Genomic DNA, 18579 nt, shown 5'->3' with positions numbered 1-18579 from the left:
CTTCTTCAGACCCTTGTAAAGCAATATTGCTTAATTAACCCTACTTAAGCCCTACCTTGTGAAAAGGTTAATGAGATTTTTAATGACCTTGAGTGGTCAAGGCCTCAATTTTACATTTCTTCTGAAAGAAAATGGAAAATAGAACAAGAAAGCTGTTCAAACTTCTGTGAATCTGGAAAAAAATTGGTTTACAGCAACAGTTCAGATAATTTCCTATTTTATTTGAAATGGTTTACCCATTCCTTACCTTGGATTCACTGACATCACCGTGGATGTTTGATGCAGCGCCGAGTTGTCACTTAGAGGATCTGGGTGTAGACTGCAGTTTCACTTGCTTGCTCTCAGGGTGGAGAAGGGCCCCTTGCTCTGCAGCGACCTTGGGCACAAGGCTGAACACAAAAAGCCGTAATGAAGATGCCATTGCAGCTCACTATACCCTCAACCCAACCCCTTCCCCAGTGTTGCACAGACCATTAAGTGTGCACCTCCCTCTCCCTCTAGAGAGAAAGGCTTTGTCACTGCTCTTCCTCTTTCTGAATCCATGGGTACCAACTGCCTCTGAAAAACAGGCAAACTGCTCTGTACCCAGTTAAACTCTGACCACAGTTGTTCTCAACTGGTTTTCATCTCTGATGTCTGCTGCTTCTGTTTAAGACCCACGGAACAGTTTGTACGCCCAGTTTGTCTACTTTCCCCAGCTATCCTCGTTGCTTTTAAGTCTTGTGTTGACCGTGTCCCTAACAGCTTGGGTCCAGTTGCAGCCTGTTTGAGAGGGCTCATTCACTCAGTCTGATTTTACATCAGCCTGATCACACTGCAGTTGTATTTGCTGTGAAGTTTTGTGTGGACTTTGCTGTTTTGGGTGGCTCTGACATTGTTCTATCATACTCAATTCTTCAATATAATCCTGTTCAAAAAGTTATAAAGTTGTTATTATTTTTACAAATAAGTGCCTTGTTGTTAAGGTATAATATAGGTGTATCTATTTTTTAAACATTACTACTAATAATAATAATCGTATTTCCATTATGCTGTCTGTCCACAGGTTTCAAAATGTTTTTCAGACATTATTAATGAATGAAAATTGAATAATGGCTTTGGTGAAGTAGACAAATAGCATTAATAAATGTAGCATTTATTTTTTAAGCAAGATTTCTCTGACCGTATATGGAGACAAAGATGCTCAAGAAAATAGAAATTAAATAGTTTTTAAACTTAAATAGATAATCTTACTTGTAGGTGATCATTGCTTTTTCCATGATACAAACTCCAAGTTCTTCCTACATGCTTGCAAGAATGCCCATAATTAATTTACATTTTGCTACTTGTTTTCAGTAAGTCATGTCAGGTCATTTTCACACATTTACTTGAAAAGGTACTTGAGCTACAGGTTGGTTGTGGGTACATATTTCTGGGTATTTTGACTACGAAAGGTCAGTGATTATGCAGCTATGTGGAATATACCATGAATTAGGAGAGCTATAGTAGTATTATGGCTGTTAGTCATTGTGAGCTGGCCTCCACAGGGTGATACAGAAGTTCTGCCTGGTAGAAAACATACACACCCATACATACATACTAATCAGTGCATTATAAGAGTTAATTAATGAGAGATATTGCTTGTGAACAGTCAATACAGCAATGCATTCATCCACAGGGTGACGAATGTGCATTCTTTGAATTTATCTAACATGGTATATAGCAAAACACTTAGGGCGCTGCAGATGAAGCTATTAATTGCGTTAAAAAACTGTCTATAATTAGGTTTGGAATGTAACTGTAATCTCTAAGGCCAATGGTTCCTGACACCTGTCAAGTGGCAGGAGGGTAAAGCCTTTTATAACCCTGATGAACACTTGCGAGTGTCACATCCTTAGTACATAGAAGAGTGGACTTTAAAGGTTGGAGAGTGGAAATAAGATGCTGTAAAATTCGAACTCACTGAAATGGTGTAGCCATTTTATTCCTGTGGGCCAATTTCAGTGGTGGTGTAATTGTTAGGAATTCCTTTGAAACAAAAAAAGTTACTCCAGAGCTGAATTTTGCATTGTACTTCTATGCTTGGCACTGGCAAGGGAGCAAAAGAATTGAGTTTCTTTTCAAAAGTACCTGGCATAAATTTTTACTCTTGCTTCTTTGTGGAGTGTGAGCATCTCTCTGATGCATTCCCTGTAGCTAGTGTTCATATATAAATGGAGGAGACTGTACAATTACTTTATATAATTCACAATCATGCAAATTAAAAATGGCTGCAGTCTATTGTTCTGAAACCACTCATTACGTCTTCAGGTTTTGAAAATGAAACTCTATTCAGAAAATCCTTTCTTTCTGTATGAAAATCGCTGACAGAGAATCTCTCTCTACTACCTGAAGTATGAGGCAGATGGGTATATATATAGATCTGTGTGCGTATGCATATCCACATGCGTCTTTTTCTGTGCGTATATATTCCCTACACTCGCGCGTAGCTGTTTAGCCATACAAACACTATGCACACAGAACGCAGCAGTATATGCGTGGTGCTTACTGAATGCAAGTAAGTACAATTTCTGTAGAGTGTGTGTATGCTGTATCTATACAGAAAGATACTGTAACCTAAGACTTTATTAAATCAAAAGGAGCATTTAAAAATTGCTTAACTTAAATAGTGTGTCACTTCAACCTAATTTGTGGGAAGCTGTTAAATAAGTCTTCCTGTCTCCCCAAGAACACCCCAAGGATCAGTTCTCTAATGTACTGTTCTTCCATCAAATCTGTATAAACCAGTGTAAATGTTTAAAAAGTAAAGAATACTAATCAAGAGACAGAAGACGCGCTGCTTAATAAATCTTGCCTTCAATTTATTTGTCTAGTATTACAAAGGCAGAGGAGATATCAATTAATATAGGCAAAGAGGACCCATAATTTATAATTAACTGGCAAGTGGTTTGTAACAAACAGCAGCACTGAATCTAATAGCCAGTAGAAAAATAACTAGTGTTGATTTGTCCCTCAGCAAATTAATAGAGTGCTTATCAATGACAGGGTTACATAAAACTGCTAAATAAATAATCATCAGTGAGTTAGAGTGAAGCAGATCTTTAACAAGCTTAATCTGAACCTCTTGACATCTGTAGACTATGAAGAGATTAAATGCTAAGAAAGAGAAGATACACTGTACACATTGTAAGCATGCTCAGTAGCTGTGCAAGATCATGTTCTTAGGTAATGAGAAATAAGGAAACATTTTTATTACAAAATTACACTGAAAAATTATTTTCATTATAATTAGACTGAAAATTATAAAAGGTATATCAAAGAAATGCTGAATTGGAATTAACCAGATGAGAATGGTGCTACATCTCTAAGCAATGAAAACGCATCAGTGGAGTCAGTTTTGATATATTTTTGGCTCAAGGTTTTTTCTTGGTTTTATTACTCACCTTTGTCCACTTCTGGTTTCTGTGTCACTTTTGCTGATATTCCCCGGTAGCTCACTTAAATCATCACAACAGCTAAGCAGTGCACCTGATTTTCAGAATGTGTCTTATTTATGAGCCTGTATATATATATATATATATATATATGATATAATTTCGAGACATGTTTTACTTTTGTAAAGGCTTTTTGTGCAATAAGTCCGTGTATGAAGGTCTCTCCAGTCCTTGCTTAATGATAATAGGAGTTAGTTTTGTCCTGGAAAGCTTACAGTTCTCAGAAGACCCAGCTAGAGCCATGCTGGAGAATCTTAAAAGACTTTGTCTTCAAGTGGAGATGTACAGAAAAATTTTTCCTGAGCAAGGGGAGAACAGAGACTGTTTTTCATTGTGCTTGATGTACAGGGATTGGAGATATAATGCAGATCCCATAGGGTCACCAGTAGCTCCTTGCAAGACTGCTGGTAATCAGTTTACAGCTGTGTCTCCTTTGCAGATTTTTTGGCATTAAAGAGGAAAGGGCTGTCCTCTCTAAGACAGCTATGAATTCGACTATAGCATGAATTCCCAGGGAATGAATGAATTTTAATTTTTCCTTGAGTCCTCTATCCTTTTTCTGGCTCTGAGAAGAAAGACATTTTATGCAAGCGAGACTGCCATCTTTTTGGGACAGTGATGGAATGCGCAAGCAAAAGCAAAGCTGTGTAGTTTGGTCAGAAAGCTTTGTTGGAACTTCCAGGATTTTGATCTGGAACAGAATCTGACCTACAGCAAACAGCTGCAAGTCCTCCTTCTTTTGGTGTGTGAAAGCAAAGCTGCCCTGACATAGGTGGGCAATGTCTGGTGAAGAGCATCCTTTTGTGGGAGCTCTTAACTTCCCATCCATCCCTTTTAATGCTCCTTGTCCTAAAGGAGCATAAAGGACTCCTAGTGTATTGCTACTCATTCAAGGAAGTTTTTCTTCTAATCTTTTCAAACATGATAATGAGGCAGTCCAGTTACCAGAGATAGGTAGCTTGATGGGTCTGAATTACCTTAGGTGGTGTTATGAATGGGGGCTAATTTTCTGTCTGCAGAGGAGATCTTCCTGGTGAGGAGACTAATTTCATCTTTTTCTGGCTTCATGGTTGGGTGTTTTTTGGGATGGGGGTGTTTGTTTGGATTAGACTGTAGATTTTCTCAAACCTCTCCATCACTGCTAGCAAAAAACGTTATTAGCAAGAGAAATGTTACCTTTATATCCAGCCTCTCTTTTGCCCCTTTGGTAGACTATTTTCCCTATAAAGGTTGGGAAAGAAAAGAGGGAATTTTTAGGACCCACACAGAACAAAGGGAAATTTTTCCTACTGGATGGCTGTGGAAACTGCAGTTATGAGAGAGAAACCTCATACTAATAATGTTTCACTAATTTATTTTTATGTGTATTGCTTTCCCAATTTTTATTCAGAGACTGAGTCACCACTTAAAAAGAACAGAGTGGAACCTCAATTCCCCCCCCCCCCCTTAAGTTAAGCCTCTCTATGGTGGACCAATTGCTGTCTAGTACCATGCTGCAATGATGGATCAATATTGCTCAAAATTATTAACACTGTCTGTTTACAAGTAAGAAACTTCCTGTTGCTTTGAGTCTAGAAACATCTCAACCTAAGTGCAGAACAGGTCCACCCCTATTCAGCTCTGTGCAAGCTGAACAGTATCTCTAAGATCACATGTTGTGTATAATGCTTGGTTTAGATCCGTGTATCGCTGTGATTTTTTACTCTTTTCTATTTTTTTACAGATTGTTTCTAAATTTAGTAAAATCCTCCCCTCCCCGCTCAAACTGCGAAGAGTTGCCTGACTGCACACAACTTTATAAATCATACTGAGTTAAATAAGGAACTAACAAGTTCAGAAAAACGTGAATTTCTATTGTGTAATATCATGGCATTGTACTATTATAGGGCAGAATGTGCCTTACCTGTTTATGGATCTTCATTCATCCTACATCAGGTGGGCCTAGAGATTGATAAATGTTTGTTTCCTCAGTAGCTGTTGTTTCACGTCACATCTGTGAGTCCAGATGGCTTCCTATATGGGAGGGGGGTGTTGTTGCTATCCACCTCTGCCGTCTACTCTGCAGAGACTGTTTCAGTCCATGGAACAGTTTTCTGTCCCGAAGAGCACCTTTCACAGGTGCATATCATGAACCAAAGTACTAGCTTTTGCAAGGTTGGGAGGCGTATTGTGCGTATGAGATGTTGCTGTTCTGCAGCATGTCAAGTTGAGCCGGGACAGCTGATGCACTGGAAAGGAGAGCTGCACTGAGGTAACAGGTAGATGGTGATATGGAGCAGATTCTGTGGAAAAGAGGATGTTAACCATGTGAAAAATACTACTTTGAGTGGGTGAGTGCCTGTGGAGAAGTGCAAGGAGATGAGGTAGGTGGTGTACTGTGTTTCTCATGGCACACATGCAATGACTGTCCCAAAATTCAAAGGTTGTTCTTTGGGGGTTGGTTTTTTGTTTGTTTGTGGTTTGTTTTTTTTTTTAATAAAGAAAATGTGGTAGCTTCACACATTGCTGTCAACACAGTGGTAGGATTGCCATGTCTAAGGCGCTATCAGGGAGGTTACAGGGCAGTCATCAAAATCAAGCTGATGCAAGCATTAATGCTCCCAAGAATGAGACCTTTTATACTGAAAAAATGCTGAAGGCTGAAAAGGGGCTAATTTATTTAAATTATCTGTATACATGTCAAGCCCCATAGTTTCCAGAAGCAGCTGACAATTGTAAGTTAAAGAAAGCTTTTCTTAAATTTAACAACAAAAACCTAACAGAGAAAGTTATACCAGAAAGCCTGAGCAACTGAGATGGTAATCATCTGTAGTGATGCAGATGCACAAAAATACAGTTTTCTGCTATTAAGCTTTTAAATGTCAGTAAATGGCAGTTTAGAAGATCATTTGCTAATAATGATTACATTTCTCATTAAAATGTTTCCTTCATTATTCTTCAGGTAGAAATGTGTAATTCAACGATTGTTACATCAATTATACTTAAGAAGCTCATTAAAATACTGAAATATTATCTCTTGTAGCCAGAGTACTTTAAGAGTACTGTACTAATTACAAACGGAATAAACTCTTGTAATATCACCATTTGAATTGATGCCTTATAAATTCTTAATGCAAAGCTAACATATAAAGTGTAAATCAAATATATAGATCCAATAAAACAAAACCTTTTTAATCTTGTTTTACCTTCAAAAGGATTCTGATTATTGTAATTAAATAATGCATGATATAATAAAGATCTAGAATGTGTGATTATTTCATTGGCAATTGAATATTGGTGCTTTTTATTTATGCAAGCAATTTATCACAGACAATATGCATCAAGCATTAAAATATTGATACAATTATACCTATCCTGCTGAACCAATAAAAAAACTGTGACATGACTCTGCTCATGATACAAGGATGGTTTGAAATCCTTGTTAAATTTTAATATTCTGATGTGCTGGGTTATGCTAATTCTGGTATGGAATAATATCTCCTATATCTACTGTTCTACCTTTTATTTCTGTGAGATTACAAATCCGGCTTCACTTAGCATGGCTAACAAGTACGGCTTTGCTTGCTGCTCTGTTGGTCACTCCCAGGAAGAAACATTAAAAGACAGCTTTGAGTTTCACTTTTTAGAGTTGTTATTTTGCTATGAATGCAACTGTTTAATTTTGCTGCTGCTGTATCCTGTTATTCTCTCTAAGATTTGTGCAAAGGCTTCTGGTCCAAGTCAGGAATAACCTGCTTGTAGTCGGTAGATTTAGTAAGACTGGTTTCAAAGTAAATGCATTTTCATTATTGTCCCACTTTCTTAAGGCTAGCATCATGGTGTCAAGATAAAATATAAAAGGAACGATCAGCTTCTTTCCACTGGAACAGCAACTCTGCTAGGTCAGATGTGAATTGTGAATTGGGCAATGTTTCCATATCTTTAATCTTATAAAACCGCTTTCTTTCTAAAGCAACTAAAAAGCTATATCTAATAGGCTAGTAATTATTTTGCCACTTTTATGCAGGTAAGCTGAGGTGCAGAGAACTACTTAAGGCTATCTACTGAGCTGGTCTCTTGTCAGTCAGTTGAAAGGAAACGAATACTTAGCAGCCCACAAACAGAGCACTGGGGCCCACCTTCACTTGCTGTTTCAGCCAAGTCAGCTGTCATGTTAAGACTTGTATTTCCTTGAATAGAATAACACTGCAAGAGTTTGTACAAGATTAACCTATCCCACCATTCATATACTCTAATTAATTTTTTGAGGGAACATCTCGAATTCATGACACGTTTTTATAGCACAGAGAAAACAAAGTGGCCTAAAACAAATACTTGCATCTGTGCTGGCTTTCAGAAATGGCCTTTGGATATCACTGTTCTTTCAAGTTGTTACGGATGCACTGCCGCACAAGTGAGGAAAGAAATTGCAAGCTTCTGAATAAACAGCGGTAGAAAGATCAAAAAGCGCCAGCAAAACGTAAGGATTGTATAGCTATGGGTGAAAGTAAGCTCTTTGCCGAGGGTCATTCTTGAAAATGTTCAGGATATTCAGAGATCTAATAGTGACTCTTTCACTTCATAAAATTATAAAACCGTAATTTACATGACAGATTCAGCAAATTGATGAGCACAAACTATGAAGTGTCAAATACTTGATTGAGAGCATTTAGTATCTTGCAATATGAGAGGTTCTGTTTTTCCATAACTCACCATGAACTTAGTCATGTTTTTTTTACTATCTCACGAGAGAAGTTTTCTTTTCTTTTTGCTAGATGTACTTGTTTTTCTCAGTAGATACTGCCTGATCATCACAAATGTCTCTCTGCCATATTTGTGAGCTCCTGTTTAGCTTAAATTAAAATCAAGCTCTCAGAACAAATAGTCCGATGACCAAAGGCTGGTATTTCAAGGCACCTACTTAGTTCAGATAAATATAACCAAAATGGGTAAAGAGGAAAGTTTTAATAACTACTTCTTTTTTTTAAATCCAAAATTGAAATCTTACGTAGGATAAATAATGGGGAAAAGAGAGTTAGTTAATTAAGTAGTTGCTTGCTAACTGATTTTTAAAAAATGCAGTAATTTGTAGGCATATACTAGTGTTTGCTGTTAATTCCTATTTTGCTTGCTCCCAGCTTGCAGCCAGGAAGTATGAAAGGACCACATAATCACAGTGCTGTCACATGTCTGACAGAGTCTGAGGACCCAGTGCATCTACTCGCAATTTGCCAGCGCTTTAAAGCCATTACTACATGTGCATATTGTGCTTGTAGATGTACATATGTAGGAGCAAAGAATTCCCAAGGAAAAAGCGTACTAATATTTATGTGTTGTTAGGTAAGAGTATTTTCATTCTTAAGTTCATATATATGCCTTGTTTGAAATTCTTTTGCTCTGCTGTCTGGCTTGTCTCTTTACTGTAGTTAATTGGGTGATGGTTGAGAGAAAGGACTTGGTAACATGTATCTTTGAAACATTTGTTTTGAAGAAATAAAAATTCTTGGGGCTTATTAGCACTGAAAAATATATTAATGGTTTACCTGTTAAAGTAGCAGCTTGTACTGAAAATGTGCACCTTACAATATAGATACTTTTTCTCTATAAAAGTAGCTGATATAGTCAGAAAGGTGACAGTTAAGACTCGTTGCAGGAGAAATTTTTGCATCTTTGCAGAGTGACTTTTTTTTTTTTTTTTTTTTTTTTTATACTTTACCATAGTGGCTGTCCATCACAATTGTTATGTATGCAGGCTGAGTGAGCCCGCAGGGGATCCTAGTTATTTACACTCTTTTTCAAGCTTCGAAGCTGTTATAATCATTCGCTGTCAACTTTGTGCTGACACTGAATTTTACTTTGTGGTTTTTATGCTCAGTTTGGGTCTAAAATACTGGCATCCATACCCTACACTGTAATTCTATGGGTGACTGAGTTGACCAGCAATATACAGTATTACTAACAGAGCTTTAGAAACCTGCTGCATATGGAGATTTCAGGATTTGTTGATTGTGGACAGTAAACAAAGTCCCCAGGCTTTATGCTTTTATCCTAGTGGTGGCCCTCAGGAATAAACTGTGTACTGCGTTTTATCTCATTGCATTTTCATCTTTAAAAAAATGTAAATATTATTTTCGTTTCCTACAACGCTGCAAAGTTAGAGCAGGAAAACTTTTTCATTGCATTCTTTATTTTCATACTTGCTTGTTTTCTCCAGGCCTGTGTTTTAAGAAATGCATATTTTTCTGTGATCACCATATGTTTAGCGTGAAGCTGCAGATAGTAGTGGAGCTGGTAATGGGCTAATACTTCTGATCCAAATGGAAATAATGTGTTCTGTGAAATGTTGGGAATAAATTATCGAGAAAGAGCATGCATTGACAAATATATAGGGTTTTTACATCCTTTTAGGTTTAGAAAGCAAATTTGTGTGCCTGTGCTGAAATGTCTTTGGTCTGCAATGCAGTGAATAAACAAACTTCTTTCACATGTGCACTAAACCTCTCCTTTATGAACAGGCCCCTTAACCTTAAATGACAGCACACTGACTGATTTCTGCATGTTTAAAGTCTGAGATATTCATGTCCAAGTTACCAGGTCCTGTATGAAATTTCAGGTACTCTGGGGCCCAAAGGGAGTGATCACAGAAAATGATACGACCCTATTCTTAACTGGACTTGAAATAAAACTGGTCAAGGAGCTTGTGTGCTTGGTCAATGTAATAAAGTAGACAAATAATTACTGAGCAAATCAAACACACTTACACCTCAGATGATTTTGAAATATTATCTATAATCGGGCACTTCTGTGCTAGGAGGAAAGGTTAATAAAGTAATTTAAAAAAGATTGTGTGGAGTATTACAGAAACAGAAGAGGACTGGTGATCATAATTGTTAATCTCCTGAAACACCAGTCCTCTACTGCACAAGGCATATATTTTAGTACAACTCCTTATTGTTCATTCCACTTATTACTATATTATACTGCTTAATTACCTTTTGTAAGAAATCTTATTTTAGCTTTCTTTTTTTTCTTTAATAACAAATAATGCTGATGGAAATATTCCAGAAGAAAAGCTTATTTAAAGTCCTGCCTGCTAAGGATTGAGATGAAAACATTTACAGTAGATAGATAAATAGATATTTGGAGACTGAATGACTACAGAAAACTCTGTTGTGAAATACTACAATAAAGTGGGTAAATACATCCTCCACTATTCTGTTTCTAGCCCTGTTGTGTGTGAATGGAGCCTAGTATAGAATACAACAAGAAAGACTGAGGTTTTGCTTTTGGTAGTTGTGATTAGTTCCTCTGAACCACATTTCTAGTTCATGGCATTCCAGATAACCAAGATAAGATTTTTTTCAAGGCAAAGAAGCAGAGGTATCAGCTTAAGCAAGAGAAAGCTCTGTGTGCAGAAACGCCACATCTTAGTTTTAAGCTGTCTGTCATCTACCTCTTTTCTTTATTTCAACACTGTTCTGTTCCTTACGTAGAGCGTTACTGAATACAGTTGAAATTTATGCAGCCACCATGAAGCACTTGTACTTGGGCTCACAATGGTTGGTAGGTTATAGAGCAGTTGGGAAGTTAAAATCTTCTTACCCTCATCCAGTGTCAATGAATGGGGCTGCTGTGCCATTTTCTGAAGGAGATGTCACAGATCATGATGGTAGTAATTGTGTAAGTCTCTCTTTTGGAAAGATGGCGAGTTTCGAAATGGACATTTGCAATTTTTGCAGGAAAATGTTGTCCTTCGCACAGCATAACAACTTCACTGCTCAGAAAAAATTGCCACTTGTCAATATGGGTAATTCATGCCAAGAAAAAAAAAAAAACAAACAAAGAAAAAAGCTCTGCGTGTGCTTGAAAGAATGATTTTTCCTTGAATGTGGTAGTGGAGGTGGTTCATCTCACGCTCCTTTAGGTGTAGCTAGTTTCTCCCAGATATCGAAATGCTTTCAGCAAGATAAAACCAAAAGCCTTTCAGTGGGCCATATACATTGCTAGCTACTCCACCAACCTCTCTGCATCCACTAGTCATCTTTAATCCAGAATGCCACATTTACCTCATAAGTGGAGTAGGAGTGTAGCAGTTTGAAATGTGGAGTCTGCCACAATTTCTACTGTCTCTCTTGTGTCATTTGCCTCCTCTTGGATGGCTGTTTCCAGAAATGCAATGACAGCTGCTTGCAGCTCCTGCAGAATACTTCCCCTGATTTATGGTGGCATGGCTGCTGGTTAGGGTAGCAGGAGAACCAAGAAGATGGATATTATGGTAAATATTTATAACAGTGAGCTTATTGTGCATATATTACTATGGTTTGAATTGAAAAAAGTCTACTCCAAGCAGACATGACTTTGTGAGAGAAACACAGGCATGTTTTCCATCTCCAGGGGATGTAATCCTGGGGTTGTGTCAACAAATTATTTTCTCTGATGTATAATTTTGGCTAGTAGTGACTAATGTTGAATAAGAATATGGTTGTTCCTTGCATCCTTTTAAAAAAATTCACCCAAGTAATTCAGTTCTGGTCGAAGCAGATCCTTTTTTCTCGTTTGTAACACAAACATCTGAGTATGTTGTTCAGCTTTGTCATCCGCACAATTCTACATTAAGATTGGAGTTTTCCTGTAACCTTTTGTAGATATGAGATATACAGGTGGGGAAGGAAACTGGGTAATGTCTATATGGGCTTTACATAATTAAGGCCAGAGCACAGAACAATGTGACTTTTTTTTTTTTGCAAATGAGGATCCAGAAATTCACACTATGAATATCTGAGATACAATACACCGAACAGGTTAGAAAAGTAATATAGTCATAGTAATTACTTTCATCTGGCAAAATATTTCAGTCAGGAATGACTAGCAATAAAGTAAAATGATCACCTTTAGTATATCTATTACAAAAACAATTCTCTAAAATAAGAACAGCTTAAAATATCCACCGGAATATAAAGCATCAGTTCTGGAGTCATGCATTTCTTTCCTATTTTCATGGGCTGTGGTACTCTCAAAACAATTGACTTGAAATGCAAGGCCTGGTTCCAGACAAAGGGGGAACTTCAATTAAGGGTGCATAAATAAAGAGAATACTATCCATCACGTTGCTGTAAAAATAAAATCTAGGTTTTTGGCTTTTAGGTTTTATACAAATCAGTTATATCCTCCTTAAAAGAGATTTTTTTTTTTTTTTAATATAAATATAGTGAATGAGAAACACCATTAATCCAGTAGTAATATCATCTGATAGTAGTTAATCCCTTCTTAGGGATGGCTTTGCCCAGTCCTTTGGAATATAGAAATGTGCTTTTACTGTTAGGCATTTTGTTTAAGCATCAGTCAGTTCTTAATTCTTAATTGTCTTCTTTTTTCCCCCCTCTATAAAAGACCACCAAGTAAAATGAATACTGTCTTCAAAGGTATTTCCTTGGGAGTCTTATTACATTCTTTAGCCAGTTATTTTGTATTCCAGGGTTATGGATCAAGGGCAGTCCCATGCCTGTGGTTTGGACTTGGCTATCTGCTGTGACAGGATGATGCAGACATACCAGAAGATCCTAATCTGTCAGAGGAAGTCTATTAAGTTCAAGCCCCTAAGCTGTCTCAGCCAAATCAGTGATACCAAACTTACATTTGTTTTTGTGATGACCATTCATTTTGGTCAAGTGAAGAAATTGCTAGTGTGGTTTTTGTGGCTTCAGGGGTGAAATCTATGAATGTCACATATCTTTTAGCCTCTCTGCTCTCTCTGAAACATTACTGAGAATGCTCTTGTATGGGGGGGGACGGGGACGACCCAACCATTTTTATCACAGCTGTTTATAAGTCACCTTGATCATAAAAAGTTGGGGAAAAGAAGCATTAGCTTCTATAGAAATAATTCTTTTTGTGAATAATAGATAAGGTTGGAAAAGAGCTAGACTGTCTGCAGACAACTGTGTAGCAGGAAGAAAAAGCAAATTTGAAATACGTCCAGAAAGATTCATTGTGTTTTGGAATGGTAGTAAGCACTGTTACAGACTGTGGACCTCGGACTTGTTCTGGAAGCTATGGACTTGGCTGGTTTTGAGGTCTACTCAGTGCAGGAGATCAAACAGAAAAAAAAAATTAAGATATTTTACTGCTCTAACAGATTTTAAGTACAGATTTTCAGTTTCTATTTCAATATCCGTCATTATATATCAAGACATGTATCAGATGGTGAATGTAGAGAGTTTTGTGCTGTTTTATCCATAGAATTAAAAATATAGGGCAGATTTAGGTCATTTTTTGTGAGATAAGAACAAATTCCTTATTTTGTAGCCTTTTTTAGCTCCAAGATGTTTTCTGTCTCAATTATGTTTGATATTAGTTTCCCTGTCTCTATTTTGGCAAGTTGTAAGGTAAAATTCTGTCCCTATTGAAGTCATATTTTGACCATATATTTCAGTGGGATCAAGTTTACATGCCCCATGTAGTCCCCTTTTGGCTGGAGCTTCTCTAGCAAACTCTCACCAAGGAAGATCTGAACTCGTGAATCCAAGTGAACTCTTGAATCTAAAGTGTTTTATTTGGTCATGTTGGAGTTCTCACAACTTCAGTGGGGCCATGCTCAAATAAAAACTTGCAGGCCAGATCAAGCAATAAGTGATAATGTTAGCTTACTCCCTTCAGTAAGCAAAGAGAGATTGCATAGGGAATTGTATAGGCAGCACATGTAAGTAGGAAAGGTGCTGCATCCCCCTGAAACGTCTGTGACACTTGGCTCATTTTTTAATTTGTGCTTTTTTCCTTCTGGATGGGACTGTTTAGAAAACCTTAAATGAGAGCATTGTATAAAGGGTGTGGAAAAGAAGAGGGAATCAAAATCTGGTGCTTATAAAATGTGAGTTTGATTATGCCATGTTGCACCCCAGTTTTATTAGCTCTGTTCTCTTACTGTTTTGTCCAAATTCTCTCCATGTGAGACTCTTATTTATAAGTTTATGTGACTTTCCACTCCTCATTCCTTCTGACCCTGCTCCTGTTATCTCCTCCTCCCTGTTTGTCAGCTACTATACTTAGGACAGCTAATTCTTCAGGAGGGCCCGTTTCCTCAGGAATGTGAAACGGCATTCAAAATCCTGAGCTAATTCACCAAGTTCCACAACTATCAGTAACATCTGGATGCAAAATGTGTGAATGGAAAGCTCCTGCAAGAGGAATTAGAGAAAAGATATAGAATAGAAAAAATCTCAAACTACTCAGTCTTTTTTTTTTTTGTCACATTTTTAAAATGTAGGCCATGTTTAACAGTTTTTGTGCTTAGGAAGTTACACTAGAAAATTAATTTAATGAATGCCTTTCCTTTATAATGGTAAGATAAACATGATTTTTAATTATTTTTTTTGATAGCCAAATTATTTCAGAATGTGGCACATACATACAAAAAATAATTTCGTTTTTACTTGCCTTTATAGAAAAAGGTTTAAGGTGTGTCACTTCCAGGTCTCCCAAAATGGGACAAAATTGACTGGGACAGATAGTAATTAGTATATGGTTTTTGCGCAAGAAAACAAAGATTACAAAGATGTAGTTAGGTCCATCTGTTTTCAAAAAAGTAACATAGTAAGGAGAAAAAAAAATTTGCTAATTATAGAAATTCTGAGTTATTAAAAAAAAGCATTTAATTTAAAAGCTAACCTTATAAAACTTTATTCATGTGACTGCTCCTTTGTTCTCATCAATAGCTTCACTGGAAACACTGTTTTTAAGACTAATAATGGGCAGTGCCAGAACCAACTGTGTAAAGTTCCCAGACATATTCGTCCCGAACTCTGTTTGAAAACCAGCTTAAATTTATCCACATGCTCAGAATCCTGCAGGACTGACACCTCACAGAGCTGTTCCCTTTCTCTCACCCCCATTCGGAGGGATATTAGCATGCATCAAGCTAAGGTGTGAATTTATAGCGCAGTAGCAACACTGTACCAAGTCTCAGTGTGACACTTTTTAGCTTTCACTAAGAGCACCTTTGCATGGTATGATTTAGTGGAAGTAATTTTGGGGTACATCTGCACTGCAGATAAAGATGTGACTGAAATCTGCGTGCCTGCTCTGGACTTGCTTTGAACTCCACTGTATATAGATGGCCTTGCAGACACCTCATCACAGGGTACAGCATCAATATTTATTCTGCTTCTGGGTTGTACTTTTGCAAACTTGGACAGCTCAGCACTGCTGCAGTTACACTGCTACCAGTTTAAAGCTAGTTAGCAGAAAGCCACCTGCTGCAGTGTAACCTTACAAATACACTTTTGAGATGGCTGAGAGTACTGTTTCCTGTCTGCACTCAAACATAACCTTCTCTGGACCCTTAACAGTTTGGACACCAGTCCCTAAGCAAGTGTGGTTTTACAGCTAAGCTGCAGTGTACTTCAGGAGGGAAAGGCAAGGTTTTCACCATCCCTTGGTGTGAGCCCAAGTACATCACTGGTTAGGTATAACCTAGGCTGGGCCTGCCCATCTGAGTAGCCCAGACTGCACAGGACCAGAGGTAGCGGGTGTTTCTGCCGAGTTCAGCAAAGCATCACTAGAGATGCCCTCTGTCTTAGCTTTGAAAACCTGGTGCTCTGTAAATTCACCTGCTGCTTCTGCGTTGGTTACAGAAGAGAAAGGATATTATGTGTTGCTCTGTGGGCTGATATGTATTAGGCGGAGTTGGTAACGTCGCATCACTCAGCCCACAGTATACACAATAGTGAAACATCATGTATAATGAGGATACTGCTGTCACAGTGAGTATGGTGGTATGTGGCAGGAGGAATTAAAAAATGCAATGTTCAGCTAAGTGAAAAAAAAGTAGATCAAACCCTGAAATCAAACCTGCAGCACATTTTTGTTGCTGTCTTTTGCTTTGGAAAAATTTAGCTGTTGTCAAAATTAAAATGGTAAAACCCAAAACTGGTGAGCAAACTCTAAAATTACATGTAAAGGTGTTTCAGCTAACTGCTGCTAGCCCCCCCCAAAAGCAAGAAACTGGCAAAAATTATCATTTCAGATTCCAGCAGATTGGACTGATCCCTCATATTTCATCTTTCCAGTCACTTGGATGTGGTGGTTAATCATTCATGCGTGTTCTGAAACCGAAGTTGCTGATTTTCTGCTTTGGACTCCATTCAGAGTAATCTGAGGGATGCTGTAACCCCGATTAGCTGGCTACCCTGGAGTGAAGAAGTATCTTGTTATTGTAGAGATGTTGTGGGTACTTTGTGCACCCCTTAAAAACCCCCAGGAAAGTCCTTGCACTCCATTCGTGAATGAGCACACAAAATAAGTTCACAAGACTGTTTCCTGTTAGTCAGAATACCCTGTAATACTGCTCCTTTCAGATTGCTCCTGCATATTGAAAAAAAATTGTGTGTTTTAAAAGACCCTATGTATGTGTACAAAACTGATTTGAATAATTTTAAACATGTAGCAATATATGAAATTGTTGCTTATGGCAGTTGAACAACTAATCTACTTGATGCAGTGATACTTAATATGCTTCAGAGAATGTGTGTCAGTCACACAGTGTGTGTGTTAGAGCTCTTCAATAAGGTTTTAGTTATTTCAAGTCAGTATTTTCCGTTAGAATCCCCCCAGCTAAAAAATAAAATGAAAAGCCAAGCATCAACCTTGCATTTCAAATATGAACTGGAAACAAACCCAATTTACAATTCACTAGATGAAAATTGTTCTCTTCTGCCATAATTCAATTCACATTTGGTTTATTTGAGAATTCATGTATTATAACCCTTCTTGCTCACACTTCTGAATATCCTGGTTTGTTGCACCCACTAAGGCTGAGTTTTATTTTTTTTATTATTATTACTATTTTTATTTTTTCTGGGTTTACATTGTAAGTGGAGGCCTCCCCCTCCGACAAGACCTTCCACCTGAGGGCAGCACAGTCATCAGCTCTGACTAACTTACACAGAGTCAATCTTTCTTGTGCCAATCCAGCTTCATCACAGCTCCAGGTCGGGTTTTGTTTTAATCCCTCTCTTACATTGTTTGCAATAATGAGATATGATCACTCTAAGTTTTCAAACCTTTCAACTTCATTTTACTGGGAGCTGCATCCCTTACTTTACAATATAGAGAATTTACCTCTGTTGTTCCCTGTGCCATTATAGCGTACAGCATCCTTCTTTGTCTTCCCTTAATATATTAATGTTAGAAGTAGCATATGCAGAATGAGGTGCTAGGAGGGTCTGGGTATCAATATGAAAATGTATACTTTTAACTTCATGCTATTCCAAATGAAACTGAACCTTTTTTTCTACTGTTTGGAGATTTCTTCTCTCAAACTGGATGCTGACAGTGCAAGAGGTAACACCTTTCAGCAGGTAAAATATGTTGTTATGGAAGGGATGTATGGCAGGGATGCTGACAACAATTAGCACATGCTACTCATTAACAAATGGAGATTACAACTGAGCCGAAATGGCAGGCTGCCATCAGCGTGATAGTTACGGGGCAGTTTAATTTCTAACGAATGTGAGCACTGGATTAGTAACAATATTCAGCAAAATGCTGCCTGCATTCTCTTATGGCTTTCATTACCAAATTGAAAATCTGTGTAGATTTCTGAAAATTACTTTTAAATGTAGCCAATCTCCTCGACTGCAAGGCTTGATTTGCTGGTGAGGGAGTCCTGCTGTGAGATTTTAATGAAAGATCATAGTGCCCCTCCAAGACCGTCAAAGAGCTATGGGCCCTAAAAGACCTGAAATAATCTGTTTTACTTTTAATGGCAGCCATTTTATATTCATTAAGATCAAAATGCAGTTTTGCAGGCAAATTGCAAAGCTGTTCCACTCACAGCTTGAGAACCTGGAGGCCCTACAGCTTTTTATCTTGTTCATAAGCAAATATGCAGTTAATATCTTTTAATATGCTTTGATGCTTGGTACCTTATGGGTACATTGTACTGGAGGTTAGAGAACTGCATGTTTCTTTGGCAGTGCTAGCAATGAACTAAAGCACTAGTCCTTTTATTTCCATAATGGCAGAAGAAATGACTTTTTTTTTTTTTTTTTTTTTTTTTAATATGAGCTCTGCTGAAATAAATTGTAAAGCACCGTGTAGTATATGTTCAGGGTCTCATAGAAGGCACATT

This window comes from Haliaeetus albicilla, chromosome 7 (assembly GCF_947461875.1).
Source record: "Haliaeetus albicilla chromosome 7, bHalAlb1.1, whole genome shotgun sequence".
Classification (NCBI taxonomy): domain Eukaryota; kingdom Metazoa; phylum Chordata; class Aves; order Accipitriformes; family Accipitridae; genus Haliaeetus; species Haliaeetus albicilla.
The sequence above is the reverse complement of the archived record's forward strand: the minus strand, read 5'-3'. Positions refer to the sequence as shown.